We start from the raw sequence: 20,630 nt of genomic DNA, 5'->3' as shown, positions 1-20,630 counted from the left end.
ACATTTTACATGCTGCTGCGTGCATCATATTTTTCAGCTCTACACCTATGTGTATACCTAAAAATATAACATATGAATGTCATATGTGTATGATGCTGGCGTACTAGTCAGACAACCAGAGTGGGGGGCAGCTCCTTTCCTAAGCAAACCTAGGCTTACCAGCATACAAAGCATAAAATAGGATGTTTCATGAGCATCCAGTCCCCAATGGGTCACTCTTAGACTTCTGAATGCTGTAAACCTATACAGAGTTCCTACAACCCCCTTGAAGAAAGGATCCACAAAGTCTAATGTCCCAGATAGAAAAACCTGCTCCCCACCACCTTGAAGGAGAGCACCAGACACTCCTTTCTATTTTTAAAGGGAAAGAGAGAGGAAACATAAGAAGAGCCCTGCTGGTCCATCTATTCCAACCAGCTGCATCTAGGAAACTCACAAGCAGGTTGACTGCAACAGCCCGTGCTCCCTGGCAACTGATATAAAGAGATACACTGCCTCTGGTACTGGAGAGAATTGGAGACTGAGGGTTCAAACCATCCCACCAGAACTGACGTTTAAAAATTCCATGCAGTTTGCCATCAAACAAAGAAAGGTGCAGCCAATACATGCTTGGTTTATGTGGGAAACCATTGCATCATCTCTAAAGTTGGAAGAAGAAAAAATGGTGACAGCAAAGGTTAATGTGAGAGCCAAAGTAAGGCTGAAATGTGTGTGTGTGGTTGTGATTGCCAGGTGGGACTTGGACGAGAGAAGCCGTTGGTGGGTTACATCTATCCAGGGCTTTTTTTTGCAGCAGGAACTCCTTTGCATATTAGGCCACACACCCCTGATGTAGCCAATCCTCCAAGAGCTTACAGTAGGCCCTGTAAGAAGAGCCCTACAAACTCTAGGAGGATTGGCTACAGCAGGGGGCTGTGGCCTAATATGCAAAGGAGTTCCTGCTGCAAAAAAAAGCCCTGCACCTATCACTTTCCCCTCCTGTTACATCTCTGTTCTAAATTACCTCTGAAGACATCTTTCCCTTCTGCAGAGTTCCACACAAGTTTGTAAGAGTGGGCTTTTAGTAACAAACATGAACTGGATATTCCCAAAGCAAACAGCATCAGCTGAGAGCTTTAATGTTCAGCTGGATTTCAGTGAAGCCAGCCTTTTGTACAGAGATTTAAAATTATCCTTGGGATTGTTATCCTTTCATGTGTCACAAAATAATCCCCCCAAAACCAATCTTATTTTGTTCCCTATCATCTGGTATGTGGTGTGATTTCTCAACAACTTTTTTTTTCCAATTTAGGGAATTGTAAATGCTGCTAAATATTCATGTGTTTACAGTTTCATTCATTCCAGATGTTGCATTTAAACGATACTCTACTTTTCTGAACTGTGAACTGCAAATTCATACTGGCTTAACTTGTAAGATATGAAATGGTTCCAAGATCATAGGCAACCCTTAAAGAGAACGCTTTATCATAAAAACGTAGCTTGGGAGTGATCTTCTAGTCTATTGGATCAGACCAATGGTCCACAAAGTCAGGGATTCTTCCCCCAAAAGTGATTATTGGGAGGTCCACAAGTCTGATCTCATCAGATTTCAGAAGCTAAGCAGCTTCAGCCCTGGTTAGTACTTGGATCAAGAAAGTTCAGGGTCACTATGCAGAGGAAGGCAATGGCAAACGCCTCTGAATGTGTCTTGCTTTGTAAACCTGACAGGGTCACCATAAGTCAGCAGTGATTTGATGGCACTTCCCACCACCACCACCACAAGAAGGGCATGAAGGCAAGAGCCTTCTCCTGTTGTTTGACCGCAGTACCTACCGCACATGTCCTCTGGAGTTCCATTAAGCTACCATATTACATATCGGTTGATAAATTTACTATGGCTGCCAATCCCCAGGTAGGGACAGGGGATTCCCCGGTTTGGAGGCCCTCCCCCCACCTCAGGGTCATCAGTAAGTGGGAGGGAATGTCTGCTGGGCACTCAATTATTCTTTATGGAGACCGATTCTCATAGGGTATAATGGATAATTGATTCACAGGTATCTGGGGCTCTCAGGGGGGGTGCTGTTTTTGAAACATAGGTACCAAAGTTGCAGTACAGCATTTGAAGACTCTCTTCAAAACACCCTCCAAGTTTCAAAAAGATTGGACCAGGGGGTCCGATTCTATGAGCCCCCAAAGAAGGTGCCCCATCCTTCATTATTCCCTAATGGAGGGAAAGCATTTAAAGGTGAGTGGTCCTTTAAATGTGATGGCAAGAACTCCCTTTAGCGTTCAATTATACTTGTCACAACCTTGCTCCTGACTCCAACCCCAATGTCTCCTGGCTCCACCCCCAAAGTCCCCAGATATTTCTTGAATTGGTAACCCTAACATTTGCTGTGGAATGAGAAACAGTTACACCCTCCTAACTTCTTTAAAGGCAAAGTTTTTAGAGGCTTTTCTGCATCACGTTTTTCCTACAGCTTGGCTCCACCTGTATTTCTTCCATTTCTCAGTTGCAGTGATCTGAAACAACAGAGGGAGAACTGGCTGGAAGGATAACACCATGTATAATGGAGGAGGGAGGAAATGATGTAGTTAAGAAGTGAAGCTGGAACAAAAACTTGATAGGGAAATGATCTGTAAATCTGCTTAGGACCACACAGGTTTCTCTTGGCTTTGCCACTGAAAGTACAGACAGCAAAGCCACAGGAAGACCTGACCCCCTGAGGTGTGTGTTATGTGCTGTCAAGTGTACGGTGACTCTGTGAATGAATGATCTCCGAAATGTCCTGTCACTTAATACCCCGCCTCAAGTCTTAGAAATGTAAGTCTCATGTTGAGTCTTGCTCTTTTGTGGACATGTGCAGGAATATATGCATTTTTCACTCAATATATGCACTTCTTCACCAAAGGATGATTAACACATGAAATTCACTGCCACATGAGGTGGTGGTGACTGCAAGCATAGCCAGCTTCAAGAGGGGATTGGATAAACATATGGAGCAGAGGTCCATCAGTGGCTATTAGCCACAGTGTATTGTTGGAACTCTCTGTCTGGGGCGGTGATGCTCTGTATTCTTGGTGCTTGGGCGGGGGGACGTAGTGGGGGGGCTTCTAGTGTCCTGGCCCCACTGATAGACCTTCTGATGGTTTTTTTGGCCACTGTGTGACAAAGAGTGTGGGACTGGATGGGCCATTGGCTTGATCCAACATGACTTCTCTTATGTTCTATGCCACAGGCACAGACAACTGTAAAAGGGGATTAAACAAATTCATCATGGAGGAGAGGTCTATCAGTGGCTACTACTCCTGATGACTAAAGGTAACCTCAGCATCCAAAGGCATTCAGCCTCTGAATTCCAAAGCCAGGAGCCAACATCAGGGTGAAGCCTCAGCCCCTATGCCCTGTTGTTGGACCTCCAGAAGAACTGGTTGGCTACCACATCAGACAAGATGCTAGACTAGATGAACCACCAGTCTGATCCAGCAGGGCTCTTCTTATATCCTTATGAGTCCAAGCTGCTAGGTCTCCAGAGCACTGTGGTTTGGATCAGGGAGGTTGTTTCTATTGGCTTGGCATACTGCCAGAGAGTCATTAACATTGTTCTCCTTTGGATGAAAAGCAAATTTTCCACAATACTTTGATCTGGCTGTAAAGTGCTGAGCATCCATCCTGCAGAATCAGGCTCTACAGAAACTAGTGAAACTTCTATACCATGTTTAATGCATTTTTTTCCCCTCCTGAGGTTAGAGCCCACTTCCCACATGGTTATTTTGGGCTGCTAAGCTGTTATTACGGTGGGTGGGAAACTCATAATAGAGTTTGTCCTTACACAGAATTGCTGGGCTTGATTATACATTGTTGGCTGTAATGTTCTATATTTTTTTTTAAAAAAAAAAAGTAATTGTCATCCGTTGAAAGGCATAACAAAAATCAGACTTGCATAAACTTTAGTTTGGCACCAAGATAAAAGGCAACAAGCTGCTATCCAACTGCAGAAACTAATGCAACTTATAATGTGTGAAGAAATCTGCCTGCCAGACACAAAGAGTTAACTATAAATAGCTCAAGTCAAACAGCAAAGAACAAACCCGCCCCCCCGCCCCCCCCCCAAAAAACCCAGCATTGCATATTAAGTCATAGTTAGGAGCCAGGGTTGCATTCCTGAGCAAACTGAGGATAGCTCATTTCTAATATAGGAAATCATCCGTACTTCACACATATACTAGCTGGTATGCTGAACACATAGAAATACGTCTCACCCCCATGTACTCTCAGCAGAATGCCTCCCAGTGGCTAGCTGGTTCTTGCTGTGACTTAGTCCAAGCAGTGAAATTAGTTTGGGGGTGGGGTGGGTTGGGGGTGGGGGGAGAGATGTACACTCTGAGATTCAAAACACAGTCCTTATTTATTTATTTATTTATTCTTAAGCTGTTTAGTGTAGTGGCAAATACTTATCTGGGAGAACCGGGTTTGATTCCCCTCTGCTCCACTTGCGGCTGCTGGAATGACCTTAGGTCTCACCGAGCTGTCCTTGAAAGTGGAACCTGGAGACCCTCTGAAACTACAGCTCATCTCCAGATCATTTCCCCTGGAGATAATGGATGCTTTGGAGGGTGGACTCCATGGCATTGTACCCCACTGAGGTCCCTGTCCTAGATCTGACAACCATAGTGCATGTTGAGCTGGTGCTTTAAAAAGGCAAAGGTAGTCCCCTGTGCAAGCACCAGTCATTTCCGACTCTGGGGTGACGTTGCTTTCACAACGTTTTCACGGCAGACTTTTTACAGCGTGGTTTGCCATTGCCTTCCCCAGTCGTCTACACTCCCCCGCAGCAAGCTGGGTACTCATTTTACTGACCTCGGAAAGATGGAAGGCTGAGTCAACCTCAAGCCGGCTACCTGAAACCCAGCTTCCACCGGAATCGAACTCAGGTCATGAGCAGATCTTAGGACTGCAGTACTGCAGCTTTACCACTCTACGCCACGGGGCTCTGTTGGTGCTTAGGTAGAAGGGATTTTTTACTCACACATCATGTGAGGAAATACACTAGAGCACCACAAAACCTGGGATTTGAGATTTCTCCTGGCCAGGGTATTCAACTCTGCACTGGTAAATCCCTGGAGACTGTGGTGAACACATGACACTGCCTTTTTCTGAATCAGACTGTCATTCCATCAAAATCAATATTGTCTACTTAGACTGGCAGCAACTCTCCAGACTCTTAGGTGGAGGTCTTTCACATCACTTCCAACCTAGTCCTTTTAACTGGAGATACTGGGGATTGAACCTGGAACAATGTGCATGCCAGGCAGATGCTCTGCCAGTGAGCCACATCTTCTCTCTCAAGGAGGGCAGGGTTTGGGAGGGATCTCGGAAGGTTATAATGCCACAAAATCCAAAGCAGCCATTTTCACCAGGGGGACTGATCTGTCATCTGGAGATCAGTTGTAATATCAGGAGATCTCCAGGCCCAACCTGGAGGTTGGCAACCCTATGGGTTACACTCACCATGCACCATCAAATCCATAGATAAGAGGTGCCGCTGAACCCAGACCTTGTGCTCAATAAGCTGGGGACAACAGTGGCCATGAGTGCCTTTTACCAGCTTTGACTGTTTAACCAGTTACAGCCTTTTCTGGGAAGAAAAGATCTGGCCACTGCAGTGCATGCCCTGGTAACACTTAGATTAGATTACTACCTCAGACTATATGTGCGGATGCCCTTGAAAAGTGTTCCCAAACTTTAAATAGTACAGATTACTATTCAAGTTGGTGAGCGGAGTAGGTTGGAGAGACCATATCCCTTCAGTTTGTTTCTGGGCTCAATACACAGTGCTGGTGTTAGTCTTTAAAGTTCTTTATAGTTTGGGATCAGACTTCCTTCTGCCATATGAACTTTCTTGACTACGATCATCAACTTCTGAAGACCTGCCTACGGCAGGACCAGCCCTACCACTAGGCAAACTAGAAGATTGCCTAGGGCGCCAGCCTTCTGGGCATGCTGAATTGGGTGCCCCCGCATGTTACTCGGTGATGTTATCGGGAGGGGGGGGGCACCAGAAGTTAGCCTTGCCTAGGGTGCCAGACAGTCTAGGGCTGGCCCTGGCCTTGGGTGCCCCCACCTTCTGAGTTTCAGTGCGCAGCAGCCCAAGAGGGGAGGGACGGTGGCTCAGTGGTAGAGCATCTGCTTGGGAAGCAGAAAGTCCCAGGTTCAATCCCTGGCATCTCCAAAAAAGGGTCCAGGCAAATAGGTGTGAAAAGCCTCAGCTTGAGACCCTGGAATGCCGCTGCCAGTCTGAGAAGACAATACTGACTTTGATGGACCAAAGGTCTGATTCAGTATAAGGCAGCTTCATATGTTCATATATATCATGGTGCCAAAATTATGAAGTTCCCTCCCCAGGAATGTTCAACTGTCTCCTCTATCACTGTCTTCCTCCAGAGGGTAAAAACATTTTTGTTTTGTCTGGCATTTCCTCAATGACCTTTCTTTCCTGCCTTATGTTTTAATTTGCTGTCCCATGTATTTCATAGATGCTTGGTTTTCACTGGTTTTACAATACATTTTATGATGTTTATAATGTTTTAATTATTTTAATTTAATTATTTTAATTTGTTTTTCGTTTCTAAACAAGCATTCAGATGTGCAGGTTTTTTAAAAAAATGTTGTCATAAATTGTGTCACTTAGAGAAGCTCTTTCTACAAAACCAGTTACATTTTCAAATAATATTAATGCATATAAGCAATATGTCCTGATAAATCAGTGTTTAACAAGATTAAGTGTTTCTTCTACAAAAGAACTATATTTATAAAGGAAGGATTGTTGGCTTCCAAATCCAATCTGTTACTTAAAGATCTCCACCAAATAAATACATTCTGTTGATCAGGAGTGCACAAGAACGCAATTCTGGCTGGCTTGGCCAGGGTTCCAGCTGGCTTGGCCAGGGTTCAAAGGATGTGATGTTTACCCATACTAGTTATCACATTTGCATTCCTGCTTGGCTTGAGGGCAATGGCATGGCACAGTGTCTGTCCCAAAGGACCATCAAATGTTACACTTTGATGATTAAAAAAATCAGAAGCTTCTACTTGGGTGGGGTGGAGAGAGATTCTATAAAACTCTTTGTTTCCAAAGCTTTTTCTGAGCAGGAACACACAGGAACTCAGTTCCAGCTGGCTTGGTGTGAGGTGTGTGCGGCCTAACATGCAAATGACTTCCTTCTGAGCTTTTTCTATATAAAAAAAAATCCCTAATCTAATTAATTTAAATAAACTCATAACTTTGTTCAGCCAGTGTGTGGAAGGAAGGTGGCATGGTACAGCCTGATCTCATCAGATCTCAGAAGCTAAGCAGGGTTGGTATTTGGATGGGAGACCACCAAGGAAGATTCTGCCAAGAAATGGCAGTGACAAACTACCTCTGCGTCTCACTCTCCTTGCTGGGGTCACCATAATTTGGTTGTGATTTGAAGGTACTTTAGACACATTCAGCCAGCCCTCTATGCCAGAAGCCTGTTTCTACTTCCAGTACTCAACAAATACCAGTCTTGCTGCAGTAATCAGATTTATTACTACCACTTGCCAATATTTGGGAATGGTTACAACATAAGTTAACGATAAACTCTCTGGCTGGCAAAGAAACTCAAGAGAAAGGGCTTGTGAAATCTTTGCCTAAACCCCCCAGGCTCAAAGACAGAGGCGTCACATGTGAATGAAGGAAACACTTTCAGAGTTCTCCGGCCTTCAAGGAGATTAATACTACCATCCCATCAATTTAAAAACAGTGGATTCTTAGTGTCATAGTGTTGCAGCCATTGGGCCACTGGACAATCAGCAAATGCTTTAATGACCTTTCTCAAGTAACAGAGAACTACCCAAATAAAGGAGGAAATATTTATGGAAGGTTTAGGATATATCCAGGATCAAATGTCAAGAGATCAGATGTATAGTTTAAGAGCTTCTAGTAGCCACCATTCTATTATATAATGTACTTCAGTCTGTGCTGTTTCATTGGTTTGTAAGGGTTAGTGTAGTGTTTGCATGGTAGGAAAAATGTTGCTGCTCTTTCCTAGAGTATCCCTCCAGGTTCTCAGTGAGAAACTATGCACAAGATACACCCGCAAAGTCTGTATCCCACAAACTTTCCCTTGAGTTCCATACCCTGAGAACGTTTTCCTAATAACACCCACTTCATTCTTTTAAGAAATAACTATTTGTTATATGTTCTATTGTAGATCTTTCAGAATACCGGCTGCCAAGAGATCCCATAAAGCCATCACAAGCATTCCTTGAAATGTGCTGCACTAATGTGAAGCTATGCAATATTTTCACATTCTGGTGCAATAACTTGGCAGTGAGTGGGACATAAGGGGTATGTGAACATTTCCCATTAGGCTATATCACCATGGGAAGGTCACTGATGACCCTCAGGGATATAGAATGGAAGAAGCCATAGGGGACGTAACAGGCTTGCTCATTAAAGCTTCACTATTAGTTCAGCCAGTTTCCTCCATACATCCCTGTATAAAAATTATTGCATCCCAGATTTAAGTTGTTTTGTTCAAAAGGAAAAAAATCTTGGATGACTTTTTACCTCAGATATTTATGCACATGACCTATCTCTGTCTATTGTAGGATATGATGACTTCATAAAACCATTGAATATTCCAGATTCACTGGAAAAAGTCAGTGAAAGCTGCTTCCATATTGCCACTGCAAATGGAGACGTGCACATTGGTAACAGAGCTTTCACGCAGTGGAGTTTTCTGTGCATTTTCTTTTCTTTTTTTTCCAGTCTTTTCCCTTTCACACATGCTCTGCAGGAGCTCCACATCAGGTCTACTGTGGTAACTTACTGACTTATGTTTATTTGTTCGTTCTTTTCATCACATGTGCACTATAATAAAATTATTATTAAAATATTATTCTATTCTATTAAAATTTGAAATAAGTGGCAAAAAGAACATTATAGCATCAGAAAAGGTGCAGAAAACGATAACCAAAATGATCAAAATAGAGTACCTTTCCTGTAAGGAAATGCTAAGGAATTTGGCCTTATTAATTCAGAGGAAAAGGCAGTTAAAGGAGAACATGATGTGGGTTTATAAAACTATGCATTGGGTGTGGAAAGCGGATAACAATGAATAGGGATAATTTTTTCTCCCTCTTATAAAACTAGAACTTGTTGGCACTCAATACAGCTAATGGACAGAAGATTCAGGACAAATGAAAGGAAGTACTTCTTCACCCAAAGTCATTACCTTGTAAAATACAATGTCACAGATGTAGCGATAACCACTTTATAAGATGATTTTCAAAGTGTATTAGATAAATTCATGGAGGAAAGGTACATAAATGGGTATTATTAGGGTTGCCAGGTCTGTGTTGGAGAATACCTGGAGACTTTGGGAGTGGATCCAGGAGAGGGTGGGGTTTGGGGGGGGGGTAGGAGCCTCAGCATGGTACAATGCCAGAGAGTCCACCCTTCAAAGCAGCCATTTTCTCCAGGGGAGCTGATCTCTGCCACCTGGAGATTAGTTATAAAAGTGGGAGATCTCTAGGCTCTTATCTGGGAGAACTGGGTTTGATTCTCTACTCCTCCACTTGTGGCTACTGGAATGGCCTTGTGTGAGTCATAGCTCCCACAGGAGTCATCCTTGAAAGGGTAGCTTCTGTGAGAGCTCTCACAGCCACACCCACTTCACAGAGTGTCTGTTGTGGGGGAGGAAGGCAAAGGAGATTGTGAGCCACTCTGAGATTCAGAGTGGAGGGCAGGATATGAATCCAATATTTTCTTCTTCATCATCATCATCTTCTTCTCTATGCCCAACTTGTTGACCTTCCCAGAAACATCTTGTTAGCTACTGTGCCAAACAGGATACTTGTTGACTAGATAGACCATTGATCTGATCCACCATGGCTGCTCTGATTTTCTTGCTACCGACAGATTGCTTTTCTGTACATGAATTCCATTTTACACCTCCTCAATCAGACTAAATGCCTCATTCCAGAAACTGATTCCATAGCCCACCTACTCCCAACTACTCTTGGCTGCAACTGTCCTTGAGATTCCTTGAGAGATATGAAGAACTTCGTATGCGGCTTCTAGATTTTATTAAATTTTATTATAGATTAGAACAAAATGGCTGCCCCTCATAATGATGATGTTATATAATGATCTTTTAATATTTTAAAATAAGTAATAGTCTTTATGTGTTCTAAAGAGGGTACTGTTTGGACAGCTCCAGTTTTTGGGTACGTCACAAACACACTTGAGTTATATTAGGTAGCATGGACATGCACAACTCCATGGAACTTTGTTAACACAAACATTCTCTCAAGTCCATAACTTTTCATTCCATTCGTTATGAGCGGCAGGCCCAGAAAAGATTGTTTTATGTGTGCTGAGGGTGGACTTGATGGAAACAACAAATACTCCAGGCTTGCGAGACAAGTTCTTCAGGTGGCTTATGGGAACACATGCGGGCTTTTCCCTGTTCCTCTTCCTCATCATTGTTTCCCTTGGCTCTCTGTAACCTCAGCTGTACTCATGCTACTATTAACCTTCCAGGCAATTCTAATTCTCTGCCAATAGGGCTCTTAATGATGGTTCATGGAAATTTTAGCACAGGCAGTTAAAATGTTGAACATGAGTCTCTTGCGGCTACTTGTAATGACAAGTGGGGGCTCAAGATACTCACAGGGGGAGGAATTCCATCTCCCTCCACACTTTCTCACAGGTTCCAGCACAGCCCTTGGGTTCCCCTGCAGCCTTCCCTGCAGCTGTGGGTCCACTACCTTCCCCTCCTGCTCTCAGCAGCCCATCTGGAGCTGCTCCAGGACAGCTCACCAAGGCTTCCTTACTAGGGTTGCCAAGTCCAATTCAAGAAATATCTGGGGACTTTGGGGATGGAGCCAGGAGACTTAGGGGTGGAGCCAGGAGACATCGGGGCAGAGCCAGGAACAAGGGTGTGACAAGCACAATTGAACTCCAAGGGAGTTCTGGACATTACATTTAAAGGGACAGCACACCTTTTTAAATTCCTTCCTTCCATAGGAAATAATGAAGGATAGGGACACCTTCTTTTGGGGCTCATAGAATTGGACCCCCTGGTCCAATCACTTTGATACTTGGGGGATACTTTAGGGAGAGGCACTAAATACTATACTGAAAATGTGGTGCCTCTACCTCAAAAAACAGCTTCCCCAGAGCCCCCCAAACCTCCAGATCAATTCCCCATTATACCCTATGAGAATCGATCTCCACATAGGGAATAATGAAGTGCTCAGCAGATGTCCCCCCCCCCCCCCCAGTTTCTGGTGACTCTGAAGTGAGGGATTGGCCTCTCTACTCACGAGTTGCTGTCAACTTCTTCAAAGTAACACAGACACACCATCCCAAGAGGAAGCCTTTCTCAAGTAGAGACTGAAGCCTCCGGAGCTGGAAAGGTACATGGTCCTCTGGGGGCCGGGCTTCCCCCCCGCCGGCCAGCTGACTGGAGGCGGGAAGGAGCCTGGGAAAGCTGAAGAACCCCCGCTGGGACCTGGGGGATTGGCAAGCCTATTCCTTACCTCCTCCCGTTCTTGGTGGCTCCTCCAGAGCTCCTCTGGGCAGGGTCACTGGGGCTTCTTCCTTCCCTCTCCACTCTTGGTAACTCACCTGGAGCTGCTCCAGGCAGGCTTTCCAAGATTTCCTTCCTCTCCCCTTGTGAGATTATCTGGGAGCCACTTAAGTATGGGCTTGTGATAGTCATGGGCGGGGGGGGGGGATTTCCTTCCCTCACTTTTGCTCTGAGACCAGCACAACTCAGAGGCTTTGCCAGGCTGCGTGGCCACTAGGCTGCATGGCTGTGAAGCTGCCTTTAGGGCCAGCACAATTCATGCAGTGTGCTGCTGCCAGCAATGTGTCCCGCAAGGCTCCTGGGCTATGCAGCTGCTGCCACCGAGCCCAGTGCAAATTTCCTGAATCCAGGTTTTTTTTTGTAGCAGGAACTCTTTTACATATTAGGCCACACCTCCCTGATGTAGGCAATCCTCCAAGAGCTTACAGTAGGCCCTGGAATAAGGACCCTAAGCTCTTGGAGGATTGGCTACATCAGGGAGGTGTGGCCAAATATGCAAAGGAATTCCTGTTTAAAAAAAAAAAAAGACCCGCCTGTATCTTTAAAAAAATTGATTTTTCTGCAAGGCTAGACTCCCAAGTTTGCAGACAAATCTCTTTCGTGTCCTGACCCACAGATTTAGATATCCACATATGGTGGCTACATGAGGCTAATGGTACATAGGTAATATTATTAAATAATTAAACTAGCTACTATTTGATTGCTAAAGAACCTTGCTTCCTGTATTTTCCTTATAATGCAATCCTATGCAGTTCGTCCACTTAAGGTGCTTAAAGACAGTGAGTTTAGACTGCAATAACGCTGCAAAGGATTTCATTTCATTCACTTACTGCATCCCCAGATTAATCAGAAGATAGCTATTGCTTTTCCTAGACCAAGTATTGGGGGGGGGGGGGTTGCTTGATTATCTCTCTCATCCATTCCAGTGGCAGTCTCCTAAATACACTGGACCCTGACCAGTGTTCCCTCCTTCAGTCTGCCTCAGCACTCCTGAGAGATCCTTCCTGACTCCCTGTGCACCATCCCAGCTCTAATCTTAGTCCTGTCAGGGCTTGTAGTTGTAGGACTCTGCAAACTCAGTTGCTTAGTGCTGACACACTTGTTAAAAGAATGGCACGATTGCTTCACCACACACTCAAACCAGTCATGGGACCTCCCAGCTCCAGTGTGCAACCAGGTAACGTTTTACCGTGTCCAAACGAAATCCAGAAACTGCCATATCCAGAATTTTTATGGTTTTCTAGGTTTATAAAAATCCACTCTTCTTTTCCGTTAAGACAAGTGAAGAGGACTGTTTTAGCAGTTTTTTAATATTTGAAAAAGACAATAGAATATTTTGTGTTCTGCCAGTGCAAAAGAATATGGCTGTTATTCTATCCTGCTCTGGGAGTCTGCACAGGTGGGCAGGGTCACACCATGAATGACTGTAATGGCATGACAGAATGATACTGATAACATTGTTTATTTGTCTAATGGAATGTCTAACAACACCTTCCCATTCACAGAATGCACAAGGCAGCTGACCAAAGATAAAATATAAAAACCATTAAAAGCAAAAAAAAAACAAAAACCAAAATTTGGTTAAAAATCTTTGACAGGTTATAAATGTTAGCTATGACCATCAGATTTCTTCAAGTATGTGTTCAGATGGCATCAGAAGATCTGTAACAATGGTTCCTCTTTGTGGGATCTCCTATGGAAAGGTGTTCCACAATTTGGGGGTGGTAGGTGAGAATTCCTGTGAGTTTTTGCCAACCAGGTTCCTGTAGCAAGTTCTCTCCAGATGGTGTCAGTATCTGTGCAGCTTCATATGAGTGATAGTCGGGGCTTTTTTGTAGATGGAACTCCTTTACATATTAGGCCACACCCCTCTTGTGTAGCCAATCCTCCAAGAGCTTACAGGGCTCTTATTACAAGGTCTACTATAAACTCTTGGAGAATTGGCTACATTGGGGGGTGTAGCCTAGTATGCAAAGGAGTTCCTTCTACAGAAAAAGCCCTGGCCGGTGGTCCTTCAGGTACATTAGACCCAGCTGCTAAAGGATTTAAGGATCAAAAACAGCACTTTGAATTAAGTCCAGAAGTAAACCAGGATTCTATATAGAAATGATTTTATAGACTAATTGTGGTAGACCACAATATCAAAACTCCTTTGATCCCCATTTCATTAAAACCTGAAACGGAGTCTAAGTTGGTATTTGTCTTGCAATAGCCACATATATGTGTTGGAATGTGCAGACATTTTTCTCCAAGATGTCAAGCTAGTGACAGTTGACTTGGTCTTGTGGTCTTCAGAATTTGAGGAGGATGGGAAGGAACGCAAAACCTTGATTTCAGTTCACTCCAGTAACTAGTGAACTTGACTGACATTCTGGAACCAAAAACAGGCTTGTGTGCCTTCATCTGCAAGTGTTTTATAGATATCTGACAGCCACACCCAAATCAGATTAGGCTGGGCTGCAAAATTATCAGTCAGCGCTTGTAAACTTGTTTGCAACTCCATGTAGCTAATTTTTTTAAAATGCCCCTTAAGCTTTATGGGAGATGCCAAAAGCATATGCAATCCTTATTCTATTAACAGTTACTCAAAACTAGAACATCCTCTGGGCTCCTTTTGTCTGTGTTACAAACTTCCTGCAGTCAAAAGAGTGTGCTTTGAAATCTGGAGTACAAAAATCACACCTGAAATGCACAGTATAAATTTGCTTTAGGGCTTGAAGCAAGATAAAGGGATTTTTTAAAACCCCTCCCATGTATTTTAGCATTTTTTAAAGAAATCTCTCTGGGGGTCATAAGGCTCAGGGCCGCAGAACTGGGAAAGGAGGTGTGAACTCTTCACTTTGTACCATTTCTCTGACCAAAAATGTCCTGTTCCCCTCTGATTGCTATTAGTCCCAATGTTTGTCTTTTGTTGTCCTCCTTGGAGTAACGGAGCCTAGGATAATAGTAATGATTTCTGTTAGGGAAATGACACAGGGTCCTGTTGCCATAATCCCTGATCCCTTTCCCTCTTCAGCAGTTTCCTTCTAAGGTTACATGCTGGCAGGGCTTTTTTTGTAGAAGGAACTCCTTTGCATATTAGGTGACACCCCCCTGATGTAGCCAATCCTCCAAGAGCTTACAGTAGACCTTGTAAGAAGAGCCCTGTAAATTCTTGGAGGATTGGCTACATCAGGGGATTAATTAAGGATCCCTATTGTAACATGCAGTTTCATCTATAAATCATTATTGAACATATGAAGCTGCCTTATACTGAATCAGACCCTTGGTCCATCAAAGTCAGTATTGTCTACTCAGACTGGCAGCAGCTCTCCAGGGTCTCAAGCTAATGTTTTTCATGCCTACTTGCCTGGACCCTTTTCAGTTGGAGATGCCGGGGATTGAACCTGGGACCTTCTGCTTAGCAAGCAGATGCTCTACCACTGAGCCACCGTCCCTCCCCAATTATTATGATGGCGTGGCTCCTGCCTAAAATTTCTGCAGTCTCTAAAATTTCTGCCATCACCTTTGCCCATATGTAGCCTCCCAAGTTTTTTAATTGTCTGGGAGAATTCCACTCCACTCCACCTTCTTTGAAACCCTAAAAGCCCTCTAAAATGCTTCTCTTGAAGCCCAATATCTAAAGTGCTATTTTTAGTAGAAAAGCAGGGTAAAAATATTCTAAATAAATACATCTTGGATGGACTGGGGCTCAACTTTGCTCAGCATCTGAGGGCCAAATTACACATAAGGGTTTTTAACTAGCTTGATCTGAATTCTCCAGACCAACTCATGTTCCTCACAGCCAGGGGTATTGGTTTTTTAAAAATATGTCTGGCATGAGCGGGGAAAGGAAGAAGGAGGAGGAGAAGGGGGTGGAGAAGTTGGATTTATACCGTGCCCTTCACTCAGAGTCTCAGAGCAGTTTACAATCTCCTTCCCTTTTCCCTCTGACAACAGACACCATGTGATGTAGTGGGGCTGAGAGAGTTATTTTGAGAACTGCTCTTGAGAGAACAGCTGTGAGATAATTTGTGACTGACCCAAGATCACACCATCAGCTGCATGTGGAGGATTGTGGAATCAAATCCAGTTCTCCCATACTAGAGTCCGCACTCTTAACCACTAGACCAAACTGGCTCTTGCAGAGCTTTTGCCTATCATCTTCAAGACTTCTTGGAGGACAGGTGATGTGACGCAAGACTGGAGGAGGGCAAATGTTATCACAATCTTCAAAAAAGGGAGGAAAGATGACCCAGGAAATTACAGGCAAGTCAGTCTGAACTCTGTCCCAGGGAAGATACTGCAACAGATGTGTCATTCTGCATCTGAAGGACAACTTGGTGAGAAGGGAAAGTCAGGTCCTGCCAGACAAACCTTGTTTCCTTCTGTGATTAAGAGATGAGCTTACTGGTTAATGGGAAAGCCGTCAATGTTGTTTACCTGAATTTCAGTAACATTTTTGACAAGGTTCCCCATGATGTTCTCATGGGTACAGAGGAGAGCAATAAGGATGATCAGGGGCCTGGAGACCAAGCCCTATGATGAAAGGCTGAGAGACTAGGGAATGTTCAGCCTGAAGAAGAGGAGGTTGAGGAGGGACATGATTGCTCTCTTATTTGAAAGATTTTCACTTAAAGGAGAGCAGGAAGCTGTTCCTGTTGGCAGAAGAGGAGAGGACTCACAACAATTGATTTAAAGATACTGGCTGGATGTTAGGTTTATTTTTATTTTTTCTTACAATAAAAGTAGTTCAGCAGTGGCATTGGCTGCCTAGGGAGGTGGTGGGCTCCCCCTCACTGGCAGTCTTCAATCAGTGGCTGGATGAACACTCTCAGGGATGCTAGGCTCATCCTGCAATGAGCAGGGGGTTGGACTAGATGGCCTGTATGGCCCCTTCCAACTCTCTGATTCTATGATTTGATAGGAGTTGACGCACGTGTGTGTAAAGTGCCAGGAAATTGCAGCCAATTTATGGCAACCTCAGCAAGGGCTTTAAAGCAAGTGAGAAACACAGGTGGTTTGCTGTTGCCTTTCTCTGCAGAGTCTTCTTTGGTGGTCTCCCTTCCAAATACCACTTCTGCTTAAACTTCTGAGATCTATTGGGCTATACCAGTGGTGGCCAAACTGCAGCTCGGGAGCCACATGTGGCTCTTTCACACATATTGTGTGGCTCTCGAAGCCTCCACCGCCCCTTCAGTTGACTTGGAAAAGGCATTTCTCTCTTTAAATCACTTTGCCAAACCAGCCGGCAGCTTGGAGAATGCATTTAAAGTAGTTTTCTTTCCACCTCTCCCTCCCTCCCCCATCTATTTGCCTATTTGCCTGTCTTACGGCTCTAAAACACCTGATGTTCATGTCTTGCAGCTCTCAAACATGTGGCTCTTATGTTAAGTAAGTTTGGCCACCCCTGGGCTATATCATGCTGCCTCCCCCACCCCCCCATGAATTGGCCTACACTCTTGTAAAAGCACTGGTCTGGCCCACCTGGGATTAAAACATTTCAGAAGAGGTGAAGAATCACATATTTGAATTTCCCCCTTATTTTTTAAAAAAATATCTGCAGAACAGGGGGAATAATTAGACTAGAACCCTTTCCCTTGCCATGCCAGTTCCTCCCACCACCACAAGTAACATATTGGGGCGGGGGGGAGATCTTTAAAAATCAATTGTGCAATTCCCGGTTTGCATTCTGAAATGGTATAGTCCCATTTTCCTTGTTTAAATCAGCTGTACAATTGAGGTCTCAACCACAGACTTGTTCAGCTGTACTAGGCAGCTCTCTAGTGGCAAAACAGACAGGGCTGAAGTTCTTCTGGGTCTGAAACTGTTGGGTCCTCCTGATGAAACTCCAGCGCGCCTAGAAGGTGTGTGGCACATTTCTCTGAATTCACAATGTTTTTATTTCACCTTGAGATTTAGCATGGGGTGTTTCTTCCACCTTGATTCTCAGGAGATTGTGTTAGATTAGCCTCCTTTCTAATTAGCCATACAAACAATTAGGCAATCCTACACAACAGTCAAATTACATTCCTGGCCTATTAAACGATATGCCTTATTGCAAAACACAGCTTTGGAAGAAGAATGAAAAAATCATTTCAAGCAATGAATTGAAAAGATACATGCTGTCACGCCCGGGACTGCTGTAATGCTTTTAACGCCTCATTGCAAACGTGACAGCTGAGGAAGAGCTCATAGACCTACAGCACTCAGCCTAGTAACAACTGTTCTCCATGAGACAGACAACAGGGAAACCCCATTTCTGTTGCATATTTCCTCTCGAGCTTTCCTTCAATGGAAGGCTCACTGAAGCTGGAAGAAGATTCCTTGGGCTGGAGGGATGACTCTAGGGCTGGTTCCAGGTAAGGGAGGGCCCAGGGTGGACAGTGCCCAGGGACCCCCTCTGCCCACCACCGGGCCCCTCATCATGACCTTATTTCTACCCCCAGAACCCCCCAAGTGCCCACACATCCTTGTCCTGCTTGCAAGCCCTCCTGCCACCCATGCTCAGTTCCTGGCACCACCTGCACACCCTTGCCCTGACAGCACTGGCCAGTGTATGCAGCTGAGAGTGCTGGTTCCACCGGCACCAGGAGTACCACCATGGCGAACCAGCCACAGAGTCCTTGATGACTGGGGACATTTTGGAGCACAGAAGTCCTGGGCCCTGGCAATTGCCCCACCTCAGGGTATGCTGACGCCAGCCTTAGATGGCTCCTCTGAGCAACATCCTCCATCCTAAGGTGGGATCCATGCCAGTTTCTCTTAAAGGGGACCAAATGGGGCATGCAGGGATGCTTTCTCCGATGGGGGGAAAGGACCATTGCCCAGAGTACCCATTTGACTAGCACGGTCTTTGCTTAATGATGGATGCCAGATTTAAAAAACCTTTTAAAAATGTAGCCACTCTCTGGCTGCAATCACACAAACTAAATAATGCACTTTCAATGCACTGTCCAAGTGGATTTTACTATGCGAACTGGCAAAATCCAGTTTGAACGTGCATTGAAAATGGATTGAAAGTGCCTTATTTAGTCTATGTGATCGCAGCCAGTCTGATCAGCACATCGCTTAAGATTTTGTCACTGGTCTCTGATAGCGACTTGGTTGTAGCTGTCTGCTGAACCTTGTTTTCTTCCTGTGTTAAAAGTCTGCTGTCGTGAGAAATGCACAGGTTACATAGACAAGGCATAAGAACATAAGAGAAGCCATGTTGGATTAGGCCAATGGCCCATCCAGTCCAACACTCTGTGTCACACAGTGGCCAAAAAAAACCCACCCAAGTGCCATCAGGAGGTTCACAAGTGGGGTTAGAAGCCCTTCCACTTTGCCACCCCCCCCCCCCAAGCATCAAGAATACAGAGCATCATTGCCCCAGACAGTTTCAGCAGTATGCTGTGGCTAATAGCCACTGATGGACCTATGCTTCATATTTTTATCCAGTCCCCTCTTGAAGCTGGCTATGCTTGTAGCTGCCACCACCTCCTGTGGCAGTGAATTCCACATGTTAATCACCCTTTGGGTGAAGAAGTACCTCCTTTTATCCATTCTAACCCGATTGCTCAGCAATTTCATTGAATGCCCACGAGTTCTTGTATTGTGAGAAAAAGAGAAAAGTACTTCTTTCTCTACCTTCTCCATCCCATGCATAATCTTGTAAATCTCTATCATGTCATCCCGCAGCCAACGTTTCTCCAAGCTAAAGAGCCCCAAGCGTTTTAACCTTTCTTCATAGTGTTCCAAGCCTGTAATCATTCTAGTTGCCCTTTTCTGGACTTTTTCTAATGCTATAATATCCTTTTTTATTTTTGATAAGTAAGTGGGATAGAGGAGATGTTGAAAGGCTTTAACATACAACCTACTCTTCAGGCTGCTCCCATTGTTCATTCCCAGGATCTGGTACTTGGAGGTATACTGTCTCTAAACATGGAGGTTCATCTTCAGCCAGTATGTGGACTCTGTGTTTAGTTTGGGTGTTAGTTCCTGCATGGCTCATTAGAGACTTTAGGACTGAGCTTGGGGACCTGGGAACAATGGGAAGTAGGATCCAAATCTCTGCTTCCCAGGACCAATCACCAGCCCCCAGCTGCTTCAAATTACCCAATGACGTTCTAGCATGGGAACTTTGGAGTATATATATATTTTAAAAGGTAGTCCCCTGTGCAAGCACCAGTTGTTTCCAATTCTGGAGTGACATTGCATCAAGACATTTTCACGGAAGACTTTTTAAAGGAGTGGTTTGCCATTGCCTTCCCCAGTCAACTACACTTTCCCCCCAGCAAGCTGGGTACTCATCTTATCGACCTCGGAAGGATGGAAGGCTGAGTCAACCTTGAGCCGGCTACCTGAACCCAGCTTCTGCCGGGATCGAACTCAGGTCGTGAGAAGAAGAAGAAGAAGATACTGGATTTATATCCCACCCTCCACTCCGAAGAGTCTCAGAGCGACTCACAATTTCCTTTACCTTCCTCCTTCACAACAGACACCCTGTGAGGTGGGTGGGGCTGGAGAGGGCTCTCACAGCAGCTGCCCTTTCAAGGACAACCTCTGCCAAAGCTATGGCTGACCCAAGGTCATGCCAGCAGGTGCAAGTGGAGGAGTGGGGAATCAAACCTGGTTCTTCCAGATAAGAGTCCGCACACTTCACCACTACACCAAACCGGCTCTCCTGAGCAGAGAGCTTCAACTGCAGTATACATAGTTGGCCCCATTGGCCCAGTTCCTTAGTCCTAGTCTGTTCCCATGCAGTAACATGAATAAAAAGCTTTTGATCACTGCAACCTAGCCTCTTCATGTATCAAACCCACTATTTAACAGTTACAATGGATGGTATTACCTTTTTCACCTTTCATAATTCATAAAAACACCTGAAATATCCTAGGATGGCCTAGGCTATCTCACTCTGATCAGATCTCAAAGCTAAGCAAAGCTGGCTCTGGTCAGTATTTGCACAGGAGACCACCAAGCAAGTCCAGGGGTGTTACACAGAGGCAGGTAATGGTAGGTCATCTCTGTCTGTCTCTACCCTTGAAAACACTATGGGGACA

At 44.6% G+C, this 20,630-nt stretch overlaps 1 non-coding gene across 1 annotated transcript; it reads right to left on the bottom strand.

Annotated features, from left to right (window-relative positions):
• Window positions 1-14,969: 14,969 nt before the first annotated feature.
• TRNAS-GCU (transfer RNA serine (anticodon GCU)) lies at window positions 14,970-15,036 on the bottom strand. Its single transcript has one exon. It is a non-coding gene; the product is annotated as a tRNA-Ser (tRNA).
• Window positions 15,037-20,630: the final 5,594 nt, after the last annotated feature.

This window comes from Heteronotia binoei, chromosome 2 (genome assembly GCF_032191835.1).
Source record: "Heteronotia binoei isolate CCM8104 ecotype False Entrance Well chromosome 2, APGP_CSIRO_Hbin_v1, whole genome shotgun sequence".
NCBI classification, from domain to species: Eukaryota; Metazoa; Chordata; class Lepidosauria; order Squamata; family Gekkonidae; genus Heteronotia; species Heteronotia binoei.
This window is presented reverse-complemented; position numbering and strand designations above follow the sequence as displayed.